The sequence below is a fragment of the Oryza glaberrima genome, chromosome 2 (assembly GCF_000147395.1).
Source record: "Oryza glaberrima chromosome 2, OglaRS2, whole genome shotgun sequence".
In the NCBI taxonomy this organism is placed as follows: domain Eukaryota; kingdom Viridiplantae; phylum Streptophyta; class Magnoliopsida; order Poales; family Poaceae; genus Oryza; species Oryza glaberrima.
The window spans coordinates 14343779-14360611 of NC_068327.1; the positions used below are offsets into that span (position 1 = coordinate 14343779).

Sequence of the window (16833 nt, forward strand, 5' to 3'; positions counted from 1 at the left end):
TGATGATCTCCTGTCGATGCACGATCCCACCTCGTGTTTCTTCCTCCACATGTCTTCTTGTTCCAATGACGAAACCTTCTGCTCTGATACCACTTGTTATAAAAGTTAGTCGATATAGCGGAACGACGACTAACCTTCCCGATCGCTTCAATCATTGATCACCAAAGACACGCTAGATGACGACACAAGAAAACACGATATTTGTTAACGAGGTTCAGCCGAAGCCTATATCCCCGGGGCTCTGATTATGGGTGCTCCTCCCCAACCAATATAGCACCTAGCTGCTACGAGTCCATGGCACACCACCATCATCTCCCTGCATGTCTACGCTCCATTGTAGTCGCCATGGTTACATTGTGGTGCCCCCCTCTCTATTTAATAGAGTTGCTGGGTTACAAAGTCTGACTCTAACTCTACCCCCTAACACCTATTACAACTCTAAGTTCAATTATAACAAAATAGGACTAAGTATATTCGACACCTATTCTAACAGTATATTTCTCGATCCCGATTTGAGTGCTTCTTATTAAGAAATATTGTGCAGGTTTTTCGTCTTTTAGGTAGAGTTTTTTATTAATTAAATTCCAATTTTACACCTCTAAATTATTTTACTACCCACGCTGTCACGTGTACTATAGTCAATCATAGAATCAGATCTTATGGATCCAAATTAAAGTGACGGATGGCCCGTAATCATTTTAGACCGTGTTTAGTTTCAAAATAATTCTTTAAACTTTCAACTTTTTCATCACATCAAAACTTTCCTATACACATAAACTTCCAACTTTTTTATCACATCGTTTCAATTTCAACCAAACTTTCAATTTTGGTGTGAACTAAACACAGCCTTAGAGTACTATATATACATACCGTGGCCATGGCAGTACGTAAGGCACCAAGGACCTAGCAGAAGGTGCCATTTAGAGAGATGACGAGTAGCATGAAGTTGCCCGCTACCTTCCTCTCCTTCAGTTCACATCAGCCCAGAGGAAGCTCCCATTGTTCTGTAGCCTCTGCTGCATATGCTGCTGAACCAAGACTCGGCGAAGGAGCAGTGGTGTCTAAGAAGACGCCAAACCGTTCTCCCTGCAGGACGATGGCCAAGGTTGATGACAAGAATGATCTCTGCAGAATGAATCAAGCAAAGTTCGAGCCTTCCATCTGGGGAGATTTCTTCCTCTCTTACTGCAACCCGTTGGCTTACTCTGACAATCAGGTTTATTCTCGCTTCACATTCTGCAATCTCTCCGTCTCTGTCTCTATATGTTTCTGTGTTTTACGAGTCTGAATTAACTAGCCGGAAATCTCTAAATTTGCAGTCTCACAGAAACTTTCCCTTAGGAAAACTACATAAACAAATAAATATATAAGCACGGAAATGGAAGAAGCTATTGTTTAATAACAGAGAATATTTTCTTCAGAATGTTTATTCATTCCAAAAGTACAGCGCATGTACTTAATAAAAGATTTTCCCACAGCCACCTACCACAGAATATTTGTTCCAGAATGTTTACAGTTTATGAATAATTAGCTGTGATTTTCTTACGGCCGCATGTAAATTGATTTCAGGCGGAGAGTTAGTTTAATTAAGAATGTTCCTTTTTCCCGCAGAGATCGATGGAAGAACGGGCAGAGTATCTGAAGAAAGAGGTGGCAAAACTCATAGTAAATTCAAGAACCGATAGCCTTCCGGAGAAGCTGCATCTTATAGATGTACTGGAGCGTCTCTGTGTGGACCATCTGTTCGAAGAGGAGATTAACGCTGTGATGGATGAAATTAGCGACGCCGATGTCAGTGACTGTGAACTGCATACTGTAGCTCTGTGGTTTTATCTTCTCCGTAAACATCGACACAGAGTTTCTCCAGGTAATTAATAACGAAATCATGACCAGGAGATAAGTTTTTTTCACCAATGATATTCTTTATGGAGTAGTAAAACGGGTGCTAACTGGCTGAAAAAATAATCATATTTGGGCCTTTTTCCCTTCACATTTTTTAACATTTCCACGAAAATGCTGGCGGCATTCACAAACTTCGATTCTGTATTCTAGATGTGTTTCTGAAGTTTAGAGATGAAGATGGAATTTTTGAGGCAGAAGACGCAAGGGACCTGCTAAGTCTTTACAATGCCGCTCATCTCACGACACATGGAGAGGGAATACTTGATGAAGCTATTTCCTTCACTAAAAGGCAACTAAGATCATTGATGCCCAAAGTTGTTGAAGGGTCGCTAGCTCATGACATAAATTCTGCGCTTGAGATCCCTCTCCCTAGAAGGGTTCGAATATATGAGGCCAAGTATTTTATGTCTAGATATGAGAAAGGAGCTTCAGTGAATGAGATGATTATGGAACTTGCAAAGTTGAGCTACAATATCATGCAAATCCATCATTAGCAAGAGCTGAAAATAATTACAAGGTTAAGTAACCTGTTTTTGTTAAAATTATGTTCCATATTAATAAACGTTAAAAATGTATTTTACATGTGTGTACAGGTGGTGGAAGGATCTGCAACTTGAAACAAGGCTCTCCTTCGCAAGAGATAGAGTTGTGGAGTGCTACTTTTGGATAGCAGGAGTATATTTCGAGCCATGTTACTCTCGAGGTCGAATTATATTGACAAAAGTGCTAGCCATTGTGTCTATTTTGGACGATATTTATGATGTATATGGATCTCCAGAAGAGTGTGAACAGTTTACCAAATGTATAGAAAGGTCTGTATTCTCTCATATTTGGATTAAATTATTTATTTACTGTGAATAACAAAAATAAACAAAACCTAAAACTCTAATTCAATTCAATACATTATATATTAATTCAATTGAAATTTCGATAACTGCAACTCATTTATCCGATTCATGAGTCTCCCTCCATCCCAAAATAGTTTTTTTTTTCAAGGATTTAAATTTTATCTCAAAATAGTTACCCAGGCACCTCAATTTTAAAATTTTCCCTATTTTACCCTCTACATCCCACTCTCAACCGTACACTATTTAATAAGGAATATTATAGTTTTATTTTCCTTAAACCTTAATCTACGCTGAATAAACTAGAACGGGACCTATTTTCCTGACGGATGGAGTATTATCATAATTATATTTCTCATCAGTCATCAAGTAGTATTTCTTTGAACTCTTGTATAGCACATATAAGTTTTATAGGTGTAAATGATGTATTATCTTGTGGGCGGTCGTGTCCAATGTTTTTGACGGTGATTAATCATGTTCAGCTGGGACCCAAAGATGGGTTGTAATCTCCCCGAGCTTCTGAGATTTGCGTTTGAAAAAATTTTGGATACCTACCAAAACATTGATGATGAGTGTCGAAACATAAATTCGGCAATAATAAAAGGGGTAGCGCACGAGACCTAAAAGTGGATGGATGCGGAGATAAGGATTTAGACAGGTTCAGCCTCTCTCAATAAGAGGTAATACCCTACTCCTGTTTGGTGATTTGAATCCGCCGAGTGTAGTATAGATCTGACGATCTAGTTGTCTCATGCCCCCTAGAGAGCCTCCTGTCCTCCTTATATATGATGGGGGCCAGAATTACAAGATAGAAGCCTTAACCAACACGGTATCGGTTTCCTAAATCTACTTTACAATCTTATCAAACCAGGACTTTAGGCCGTTCCATAATATACAGGGAAACGTAATACCCAAGTCATGATCCGTTACATATTTCATAGATATAAGTTATCCCCTATAACCAGTCGGATAACCACGCCGTGTGGGTATGGGGTACCCATAATCTCCACAGTAGCCCCTAAGACCTTCGCAGTCGAAAAGATAATCTTCTCTCAAACCAGATTACTCCAAAGCCGAGTGCTTCAATCATCATCGCCATGATCTCCCGAGTACTTTTACCAAATATGAAGACTGTGGAGGGCTGAAAAATAAAGTCAGGTGCATCGACTAGATGCACCTAATAGGTGTAGCCCCCGACTATGTGGTTAGCTGAACAAACTAAGCATATAGTCAAGGAATAAATAATCCAACCAACCGAGTGGTTTTGATAATTGTAGTCAACCAAGTGACTTAATATTAATATATAGCATATGCGGTGTGAATCCTGAATAACATGATCCGAGTGATATACCGACTGCTTTATAAAATATGATGCATGCAATCTAAAATTGACTACATCATTCAAAATTCACATAGCAAAATAGCTATAAAGAAGAGCTTGATGTTATGAATAAAGAAATTTCCAAAGTATTGGGCATACACCACACGTACACTGCTTTAACAGATGTGCTTAAGTCCCTAAAAGACACATGGTTTCACCACACCTGGAAATATATGACATAGGTGGTGTAACATCCGAGTAAATAAACTCATAAGGATTTACCAACCGTCTAGAAAATGACCAAAATATATAATTAGCCTAAGCCATAATATTAGTCAATAAAAATGCACACTTACGTGGAAAAAAGCAATGATATTGTATCCAATCAATTGCTTGATAAACCCAAACAGCGCCATGACTATATAAAAAAGTCACCGGGGCAGCTATATAAAGCTTTACTGTTTGACACCTTTTAAGATGCATTGTACCAACTCCTAAAAAGTTGAGTAACTGCGGTATAAAAGGATTTTAAGGTATTGGGCACTTGATCACGCGCACTTTGGCCTAAGCAAAAAGTGCCTAAGTCCCTAAAAGAACGTGACAGGCCACACCTGAAAATATGGGCTGCAGACATATTAGGCCTAGGCCAAAAAATATGCCTTCGACACCCTTTAAAGGATGACGCATGTAACATGCTCCCGAGTGATAAATCTTCCGGGTGATATAGACCATGAATAGCTTCTGATCCGAGTGACTATCCCTTATGGGATACTCCCAAATAGATATAATAATTGAATCCCGACTGGCGCAAGTATTCGGTTGATAACCCTTACAGGGAATAATAAATAGTCCAGTCTTTGAGCATAGAAAATAAACCCATGATCATGAATTCATGTTGCATCTGATACTTGTGTTTGAGCTAGTAAGCCCCTGAGCATATAGCTTGTCCTTCTGTCGTAGTCATAATTGTCCATTGATGGTAGCTGACGCAGTTGGCATAGAGACAAGACGACCAATATAAAGATAATATTGCCCACCAGAGGTGGCAAAAATATTGGTGGTAGTGAAGATAGTGATACCAATCAAAAGTGATGAAGTTGCACAGCCGTGGAGGCAAAGAAACCAGTCAGCAACAGTCAGGTCAGCCAGCAATGAATATGAAGGCACCCAGCGATAAAGTTGTGTAGCCATGGCAGCGAAATAATCAGTCGGTGACAGACGAGGCAAATCAAAGGCTATGACGAAATCCACCAATCATGAAGATGAAGAAAATAGTCGGCAACGACAAACGCAACTGACATGATGAAGATGACGATCTCGGCGATCCAGTTAATAGCAGTGTCGCAACCAATGATAATGACGAAGACGCTCATCAGCATTTGCATAGTAGGTCAACCGTGAAGGTGAAATAATAAGTCGGTGAAGACATAATCATCCATTAGCAACAGCGGAGATGTCAGGGCCGATGAAGCAGAGGTGCTGGTGATGATGTCAGTGACAATAATCCATCAAATTAATGTTATAGCTGTTGTAGATGCTTCACTTGGAGGAGAGTTGATGTTGTTGCCCAACTCGTCTAAACCGAAATATTTGAAGTTGTTGAAGTAGAATGTCTGCTCCGAAGCAAAGATGAAGATAATGACTCCTGGAGTTGACTCGTTGGCTGATTAATTGATTTCTTCAGCTTGACATAAAATTTGTCAAATTTTGAGCCTTGTATTTGTGTAGCCCCCGACTCTTTGATTAGTTGGGAAACAACTGAACATAGAGTCGAGAACTGTAGCTTCTTGTCGTCGAATAGTCATTGCTTGATTGAAGATATGTGTTGAAGATGTCCAAGTAGAAATCCTGAATATTGGAGAGCCACTTGTAGTAAAATAACACGGTATCGCATGCCGAGATGTCGAGGTTCACAAAGACGTCGTGGTTGGTGAAGTAGCAAAACTTGAGAAGTAGCAGCAATAGAGTTTGCCGGTGCCGAAGATAATAAAGATGAAGTCGCTCTACCATGATGACAAAGTTGCATTGCCGTGATGAAGTGAACATGAGTCGGCGGCAACAGAAGCAAACTGGTAGTGAAGACGCGCAGTTGTGAAGATAAAAGCACCAGTCGGCGGCGGCCTAACTAGTCGGCGATGGAAGACTATGATGTCCATCAGTAGTGGTAGCTGTATAAACCAGACGTAGAGATGAAGGCACTAGTCAGCAGCAGACGAGACGACCGGTGATGAAGACGATAAGGCCAATCAACACTGGCAGAATCATGCAGCCATGGAAGTGAAGAAACCAGTCAGCGGTAGACGTAGACAGCTTGCGTTGAAGATGATGACGCCTATTAGCGATGTCAGCGACATGGCCAGCCGTGAAGACGATAGCAATAGTTGGCGTCACACGAGGCAGCCGGTCGGTGAAGACGTAGACGCGCAACAACGGCGGCATAATAGGCTAGCCGTGCAGGAGGAGACGCCAGTCGGCGGCGAACGAGGCGGCCAGTCGGTGAAGTCGATGACGCCCAACAACAGCGGCATAATAGGCCGGCCGTGCAAGCAGAAACTCCAGTCGGCGGCAGACGAGGCGGCCAGTCGGTGAAGTCGATGACGCCTGACAACGGCGGCATAATAGGCCGGCCGTGCAGGCGAAAACACCAGTCGGTGGTGGCGAAGGCAAGCCGATCGGTGAAGACGTAGACGCCCAACAACGGTGGTGTGACCAACCAACCGTGTAGGCGGAGACACCAGTCGGCGGCAGACGAAGGCAGCCGGTCGGTGAAGACGTAGACGCCCAACAACGGTGGCATAATAGGCCAGGCGTGCAGGCAGAAACACCAGTCGGCGGCGGACGAGGCGGCTGGTCGGTGAAGACGTAGATGCCCAACAACGGCGGCATAATAGGCCAGCCGTGCAGGCGGTGACACCAGTCGACGGCGGATGAGGCGGCCGGTCGGTGAAGACGTAGACGCCCAACAACGGCGGCATAATAGGCCAGCCGTACAGGCCGAAACACCAGTCGACGGCGGATGAGGCGGCCGGTCGGTGAAGATGTAAATACCCAACAACGGCGGCATAATAGGCCAATCATGCAGGCGGTGACACCAGTCGACGGCGGATGAGGCGGCCGGTCGGTGAAGATGTAGACGCCCAACAACGGCAGCATAATAGGCCAGCCGTGCAGGCGGAAACACTAGTCGGCGGTGGACAAGGCGGCCGGTCGGTGAAGATGTAGACGCCCAACAACAGCGGCATAATAGGCCAGCCGGTGGTGATGTTCTGACTGATCCATTCCTGGAGCGTAAGAGATAAGCTGAAAGCCATGAATCCCTTTTATGCATATCTGGATTTGCATCCTGCAGAACAAACATATTTTATGCATATCTGGATTTGGATCCTGCAGAATAAACATATAGGATGAGTAGTATCTGATGTAAATATAATACTCAAGAAAAATGCAAGTATTTTAAAATATTTATAAATATGTATTTCTCCTCTTGTCAATTTTGATTTCCCCGAGTAGATGACTCCTTACGTTTAAACACTCTGCCCGACTAGTCATAGTCCCCAAGCATCGGGAGTCGGCCTAGGCACTTCCCAAACATGCATATGAGTGACATGAGTTCGTCATTATTGGAACTAAGTTTCACGAATCAGAATTTACTACTCGGGTACTTTTGCAATTGTGAAGAGCAGAAAATAAATTTATCTTATCTCTATGCTTTTGATTTATTCCGAATAATACTTAGCACCTTGCGTTACTCGGTTCATCCAACGAGCCCCCGGGTGCTAGCAATCGGCCCAAAGGCAACTATCCATCGGCAAACCAAACGGAAAGCATAGGAAGATAGAACTCCATAACTCGATAGGAACTTTATTGTTACTCGGATTATTTCACAAGCAATCAAGATAAATAAAAATTGTTTAAAAATATGATATAACATCTATAGCCCCCGACTCACTAGTCAACGGTGAACCAGTTGATGTAGTGAGGCAGAGGAAAAGGAAAATATCATATAAAGAAAATTATTGATGACTTAGCTGTGTAATATTCCCCTTGGTGATGGCAGAGGTGGCCAATGTGGGAACAAAGTCGTCCATCAATAATAATGAAGACACCAGTCGGCGGCGACAAAGGCGGTCGACGGTGAAAGCGAAGATGCCCACCAACGGCGGCATAATTGGCCAGCCGTGTAGGCAGAGACACCAGTCGGCGGCGGCAAAGGCAAGCCGGTCGGTGAAGACGTGGACGCCCATGAACGGTGGTGTGGCCGACCAACCGTATAGGCGAGGACACCAGTCGGCGGCGATGGAGGCAGGCCGGCGGTGAAGTCGTAGACGCCCAACATCGGCGGCATAATAGGCCAGCCGTGCAGGCAGAAATACCAGTCGGCGGCGGCGAAGGCCAGCCGGTCGGTGAAGACGTGGACGCCCGTGAACGGTGGTATGACCAACCAACCGTAAAGGCGAGGACAACAGTCGGCGGCAACGGAGGCAGGCCGGTGGTGAAGTTGTAGATGCCCAACAGCGGCGGCATAATAGGCCAACCGTGCAGGCAGAAATACCAGTCGGCGGCGGTGAAGGCCAGCCGGTCGATGAAGACGTGGACGCCCGTGAACGGTGGTGTGACCAACCAACCGTAAAGGTGAGGACAACAGTCGGCGGCGACGGAGGCAGGCCAGCGGTGAAGTCGTAGACGCCCAACAGCGGCGGCATAAAAGACCAGCCGTGCAGGCGAGGGCTCCAATCGGTAGCGGACGAGGCGGCCGGTCAGTGAAGATGTTAGTCAGCAACAGCAAAGGTTGCCAACACGGGTACATGCAAAATAAATCAATGAATAGATCATCTGCTTAGTACCACATAAGAAAAATATAGGTATAAAGAAGCTTGTGCATGTATGTTTGCATATATCAATGCATATACACGGCTTGCATATATTGATTAATTAGCCAACTAATCTCCTGTGGCATGAACGCTAGACACATCCACACATCACCCGACAGGTCCTGCCATGCGCTCGTACAGATCGCAGGTCCAAGTCCAGATCAAATCCCAGTCAGAAACTTCTTGTGATGGGGATCGGACACGTTCGACCGGGGGTGCATGCAAAATAATAAACCACAGATCAAATAGAGATTAGTAGCATAAACAAATAAAAAAGTATAGATGATCATGAATGTTAATCGATGCATGTATGTTTGCATGTAGATCGATTTGTAGAAGAAGTCGGCGTCAGCTAGCTTGCCAGGGGTGATTAAAAAATTAACCACCACCACATATGTGCATCCGGCCCTGTAACCGATGGCTAACTTGATGGTCCTTCAGCACGACGTCGTCATTGAAGGTAGCTGGCGGATCTCATCAACAGCCAGGACATGCATGCAAACAAAAATTTGGGCCACACATCAATCTGTGTATTAGAAATTGATAAATAATAATAGATTGGAAATTAAGGAAAATCCCACGACACGGAGAATGTATCGATCGAATTCGATGAGATGGATCGTGGACCGAAGACCACGCCTGTGATTTCCAAGATTAGTTCCATCACACTTTTCGACGAGGAACTCGAAGCACCCCTACCTGGCGCGCCAACTGTCGAAATATGAATTCGGAAATAATAAAAGGGGGTAGCGCACGAGACCTAAAAGTGGATGGATGCGGAGACAAGGATTTAGACAGGTTCAGGCCCTCTCAATGAGAGGTAATACCCTACTCCTGTTTGGGGATTTGAATCCGCTGAGTGTAGTATAGATCTGACGTTCTAGTTGTCTCATGCCCCCTAGAGAGCCTACTGCCCACCTTATATATGATGGGGGGCTGGATTACAAGATAGAAACCTTAACCAACACGGTATCAGTTTCCTAAATCTACTTTACAATCTTATCAAACCAGGACTTTAGGCCGTTCCATAATATACAGGGAAACGTAATACCCATGTCATGATCCGTTACATATTTCATAGATATAAGTTATCCCCTATAACCAGTCAGATAACCACGCCGTGTGGGTATGGGGTACCCATAATCTCCACAATGAGCTACTACTGGAGGAAAAATATCGCATGTCATACCTAAAAAAATTTGTAAGTTATTTTATCATTGCAAATTTATTTCATGTATTTGAGTTATTGAAGTTTTAAAACTCTCATAAAGGTTTCAATCCTCTTAATATATCAATTTAAGTTACCTCTGAATGGGTAGTTCAATGCTAGTAATCACTTGCATCAAACAGGGTAACCTGGCAAGTAATAACATTTTTTGTTTTTTAACCATCACTAACAATTAATACTTTTTACATAATTGGTTAGAGGTGTAAATTAGATAGAAATTGAAGTGTTGTAGGCATACAGTGCGCTACGATTGCATAAATAAAAAATTTCTACCGTGCAAATTAGGAAGCCCTAGGATCATAGACTCGATGCAAGGAGCAGTGGAAGAAGAGCCAGAGTAGCTTAATGCAATAAATCGAATATTGATGTAGAGAAAGTAGTTTATCTCAGCAATCCAGCCATCTTCTCCTTGTGCAATTGTATCCTCCTCGCATCATTGCCTTCTCGCTTCCCCCACACTGATCATTACCATCATCATGCCATTGACTAGTCCAAACAAGAAGTCCAAAATTTCAAGAAAAAAGTCAATGGCATGAAATAATAATAATTTTTTTCTTGAATATGTTTGGAGTTCAAGAATTTTCTATTTTAAATTTAGTTTCTAAAATTTGTTCTTCCTTTCTTAACTACCTTTCTTAAAGTAAAGAAAATACTTCTGTAGATACAATTTTGTTTTATTGGAAATGCCAAGAAAATGTTAAAAATATTTAAACTCCAAATTTCAACTTAGTGTGTTGGTATTTGATACGATCACAGATAAATCCACAAGCGCTTGGATACCGTTGTAACATTTCACCTGACAGTATTCTATGGGTATTGTTATTTGTTTTTCCGTAGGGAAAGCGACGGTGTAAAGAATAAGTCGATATATCATAATCATTCGATAATCAATATATGATAGTCTAACATGGGTAAATGTAATAATAATAATAACAACAACAACAACAACAACAACAACAACAACAACAACAACAACAACAACAACAACAACAACAATAATAATAATAATAATAATAGTTGTAGTAGTAATAGTAGTAGCAGCAGCAGCCGCTGCCACAGCAACAACAACTAATTTGGTAGTGTGACATACAGAAGAATCATCTCAATAAATAAACTAGCTAGTGAGAAAGACAATGAAAAGCTATTGGTTTCATCTGTACTTCTATGTTATCATTCTTAGTTGATACATACATTCATATACATAAGCATTTAGTTCTAGGCACCTAGTCACTACCGAGAGACAACTCCCTGTTGGTATACCAGTGTGTTATGTCATTTTACGAACTCTTACGTCATACCCAAATACGGAAGATTACAAAGTATAGACATGGTTGTTACCACCAGCCTCCTACCTTTGCATTCCATGGGGCACACCAATGGCATTTAATAAATCTAAGCACCATGATTACATTGCTAAATAATACAACTAATTCTCCCAGGATTCCCACCCTTCAGATGGACAAGTTAGAACTAATGTAACCCGTTAAGATCATTGGACCAAGGCCATGGCATAGATTGACTAGCCTAAACATATATAGTATATGAAAGAGGTATAAACTACTCATAGGTCATATAATTGACACAATATATGAACTACGAACACAACTAAAAAAATAAGATAATTTAATTAGTTACTCATATTTTTACAAAGAGAGTAAAGTAATAAAGACATACTCAAATCTTCGAGAAAACTAGGAAACTGAATAACTATTCTAAGCCTAAACTCCACTAATCTAGAGAGTAATACAAATGTAGAATAGAGAAATCGCTTATTGAGTGTGTGTTGGGAAGTGAGAGCTTCTTCTCCTTTTATAGTTGCTTATGATAATTGAGTGGGTTGATTAACGCCTATAACTGCCATCAGGAGTTAATCAGAACGTCCATGTGCATGATAAAGATAAGGGGGGGGGGGGGGAGGGGCACCACCTGTTTAGCCCCCCCGGGCCCCACCTATGTCCACCGCCTTTCTCCCAGAGGTTGACATGTGGACCCATAAGGTGGTGCATGGTGGATTGGTCTGATTTGTTGTCTATTCAATCCGTGTGCTCTCACGTGATTCACCGGAGGTGTGTTTCTTTGCATGTAGGCACATCTTCTCCTTCGGTTTATTGTATAATCACTGCATCCATAGTATCCTACAAGGACAAGTGGAACTACATTAGTTGTACTACCTCCGTCCCAATTAAAGCAACCTAGAATGAGATTAGACCACCTAGGATAGGACTCATCCTAGGATTACGAATCTAGACATGGAGCTTGTCTAGATTTATAATCCTAGCATAGGTCTGATCCCATCCTAAGTTGCTACATTTTGGGATGAAGGTAACTAATATGTATGTAAGAAATGTTAGTTCCCTTTTATTTACTGACATAAGTAACGGTCGAAATCGGTACTTAACGATTGTCAATATGGTGCAATCATAGTAAAACAAAAGGTAAAAAAACTAAAAGGAAATAGAAGAAGTGGACAAAAGGGCCATTTCATGCCTTGATATGAGTACTTGCAATTTATTTTGTGTAGATTTTTGATATTTGCAATGTCGATTGTTCTATGGAGATCTGTATGATTGCAATTTATGATTGATCCAAATCACCTTTCTTTGAAATAACAAAGGGAGAATATACTTCAAATATGAATTTTTAGCTCCTTTTTGTGTGGATGCTGCTAAGCATTTTTTCTTAATTTTATGCAGACAGTAGATCTGGTTAGAGCTTACAACAAAGAGGTGAAATGGCATGAAGAAGGTTACATTCCTGGAACAATTGATGAACACTTGCAGGTTTCAGCGAGGAGTGGTGCATGTCACCTGCTGTCTTGCACATCATTTGTAGGGATGGATGATATAGTTTCAAAAGACTGCTTTGATTGGGTATGTAGTGTGCCCAAAATAGTACAATCACTCTGCATAATTTTGAGGTTATCCGATGATCTTAAGTCATATGAGGTAAAGTTTATTTTCTTAAGTTAGACACATATTACATTTGTATAACTATAATAGACACATGGAGTATTTTCTTCAAAAATAATCAGCAACATTGTTTAGATAATTACTAATTAAGTTACATTCTTTTCCTATTGTTTAAATTTTGATGAGGAAATTTCTTATGCAGCATCAGAGATTGACTTTACATGTAGCGTTGACAATAGATAGCTGCATGAAGGAACACAACATTCACATTGAAATGGCGTATGAGAAGATACATCTACTAATCGAGGAGTCATGGAAAGATTTCAATGGCGAGTGGTTGGATTCTGGTAATACTCAACCAATACAACTAATGGAACGAATATTCAACCTAACAAGAACGATGGAGTTCTTTTATAAGAAAGATGATGCATATACAAATGGCCACACAATCAAGGATAATATCTACTCGTTGTTCGTAGAGCTAATTTGTCAGATTCCGCATACAAACATCTATGATTTGTAGGCTATGGTTTGGTCTATTTAATAAGCACTATCACATTTGGTAATAAAAACCCAGTGTGCTTAAATCTCATATAAACACATATGAGCATTGTCAACATCTTAAGTTGCAAAACTCATAATAAATCTGTAGTTTTCATTACCCACAGTCAACATTAACTGGATTCATGTCATGGCCAGAAATTTAGCCAAATTTCTAAACTATCTAGTGTATAAACCCCTGTCTAGGAATCACGTAAGGGTACACAAAACGGCAAATTAATGTATAGATCCAAACGTAAATACTAAGAAAAAAGGCACTTAGTCATCACACCGAAAAGAATGCAGCAGCAGAGGAAAAGGCGATTCTACCGACGCATTAGCTCCACTCCACTGGCAAAAACTCAATTAGGGTATAAGCCTTGGTTCACTAACTTTGTCTTCAACTCATAAACACAACACTTCTGAAAATGGGGAATAATAGTAAGGTTGAGTACAACCACCGTACTCAGCAAGCCACACCAACGATGTAATCGTGCAAGGGGAGACAAGGGAGGTTTGTGGCTATTTGCATAAAAGTAGTTGTAAAAATTTATAGTTGAAAAGAGTAAAACAGTTGATTGATTAATTCAAGATTAGATGTCAACTGAACAACGCTACGCCACGTTGAACAGGCCCAACCAAACCACCTGAACTACTCCGGTTCATTATGCCAAGTTAATTAATAGAGTGGGGCTAATCACGGTGAAGCTATTCGATCGCCCATAACCGCGGGCATGGCTATTAGAATAGTTTTACTTTAGCCAGAGGTGTACAACTGTACCCACAAGACACAACCAACAATAGATTTTGCACGCTAGCATGCAAAACGAGAAAACACTCTAATAAAAACCAAATAAACCATACATGAAAAGTAAACAGACATGTAAAGCTCAACTTTAGATGAATTTTGCAACTTGAATGGATCAATTTGGAATTCGTTTGAATTTGTTATGAATTTTAGAAGATTTCATCCCTTTAAATGTATTTACGGAATTAAATACGATTTATGACATCAGCCGAGCGGATAGGTGGCGCTAACAAGCAGGCCCCACCTGTCAGTGATTCAAGGGGACGGGTGCACGGTGGACCGGCTCCACGTGTGCACCGGCTGCGAGCACACCACGTTCCAGCCATGCAGCAGCCACGGTGGATAGGCGGGAGGAGGTGGCGCCGACGTGGCGCCACGGAGGCAACAACACAGGTGTGTTGCTGCAAAACACGGCTCCCTGGGAGATTTGCTTGCCTCGACTATAAAAAGCGTGCCAGCTGGTTCAATCTTGCAACCAACAAGGAAAAAAGCAAATGTAGTTAGATGAACGATAGCCGATGGGCTGATGAGCCGATGACGTATCGTTGAGACCTATCCGGTGCAGTTAATCTAAATCGGCTCTGTCTTTATGATGAAATAAGTGAGGCAAAATCCTAGATATGTATCATCGGCTGTAATACTATCTGTTTGTCTTTTATCAATATCTTTTAGACGGTATTGCGAAAATAACCGATGATCCAATACTTAGAATATAACAGATAATATGCTGGCTATTACTCCAGTACAACCTTATATAGACAAATCAATCTAGATAAATATGCCAATCCTCAAATAACGATATGGCCGAGGTTGGTTAATACTTGATATATTTATATATAGTGATCTATCTATATAAGTGGCAAATATACATAAAGCAAATTGGAAAACATGCATTATCATGTATATTAGGTAAGATCAGCTAAAACTCCGATGCTATCCTTAGTTATGATCAATTCTAGGTTAGTTTAGGGTTGTAGACAAGACTAGGGTTGATGCAACTGAAAGTATGTAAAGAATCATAGAGCCTAAACAATCAAGAAATTAATCAATTTTCAGGATGGTAGATACGTTAGCTAATTTAATCCGGCAAGACGATTTAGCCAACACTAGCATAAACCCTAAAACGAATCTCAGCCGATATGATCAAATTGAGATGATAAACTAGATTAACTAAGATATATAATAAACAATGGTTACAAGAACAAGATTAATACAACTAAAACGATATAATAGCCCCGATAATACAAACCATTGAGACATGTTAGCTCTTATCAGAAGATCACAGCCGATGCCTTGACTCAAAGCAAGAACTCGTCGAAAACTTAAAAGAAAAGTTGTATTGATTGTTCAGAGATTTTACAGGGACCCTGGTGTACATATTTATACCCACGGGTAGATGATACGTCCATTATAGACACGACTCAAACTTTCCTAGAGAACAAAAAAGTCCACATGGCAGACTCTTACCATATCTCTAATTCAAACTGACATGAATATCTTAATTAATAGATACAATTGCCTTATGTGGGCTGTATCCCTATACGACAATAATCTAGGCCCAAACCAAGCCCATGTCCAACTGTATTGGCTACTTTATTGTATCGGCTTAACTAGATTCCGACTCTGTTTCCAGTCGGTGCAACATCCAGCCGATGCACAGTCTATTTCCAATCTGACTTGCTTTCACACCAAATCTGCTTCGATTTGTTTTTTCTTCTCTGAGCCTGATGCCATATTCCGCTGTTAACAGGGTGGCAATAGGGTGGCCATGTGGACGGCCCGGATCGCCCCGAAGGGAGATCGGGCGGCCAAGGGTGGAGCAGCGGAACTCTCTGGGCAAATAGGCGGGGAGTGGCGGTGCTTGGCCCGACAGTCGCCGGCGGCGACCATCCGGCGCGGTGACGCACAATGGAGGCAGCGTAAGAGGCAAGTGGGAGACAGAGCGAGGTCACCGTGGGGTGCCGGTGAAGAGATTGAGGCGAAGCTCAACAGGGTAGCGACGATGATGTGTGAGCGGTGTTGGTATTTCTTACGATCACAGATAAAATCCGCAAGCGCACGAATATATTGATGTAGCACTTTCCCTACGGAGTATTCCAAGGGTATCGAATCCAAGGGAACGTGTGTGGTTAGATCTTCCTTCGGTTCATCCAAGGATACCAAGTAGATGATAGGCCAGGATAGAGAGGATTTGCTAGTGAGAAACAATGTCTAGGGAAAGCTTAACTTTAATCCTAATGCAATACTTCAGGCACTTGCAACCCACTGTTCCCGGATATCGCTCTACTACGTACCCGGATGGGGAGGACTTAAGTGATCTTGAGGGCTTTCACCAGCTCTGCACCTACCTCAAACGTACTGTGGGATACACAGCAATTACTGGATAACAATTACCTAAACACCACATCT

The 16833-nt window shown here is 41.7% G+C and overlaps 1 pseudogene; it reads left to right on the forward strand.

The window, feature by feature from the left end:
• Nucleotides 1–908: 908 nt before the first annotated feature.
• On the forward strand, nt 909–13599 carry LOC127762522 (alpha-terpineol synthase, chloroplastic-like; annotated as a pseudogene).
• Nucleotides 13600–16833: the final 3234 nt, after the last annotated feature.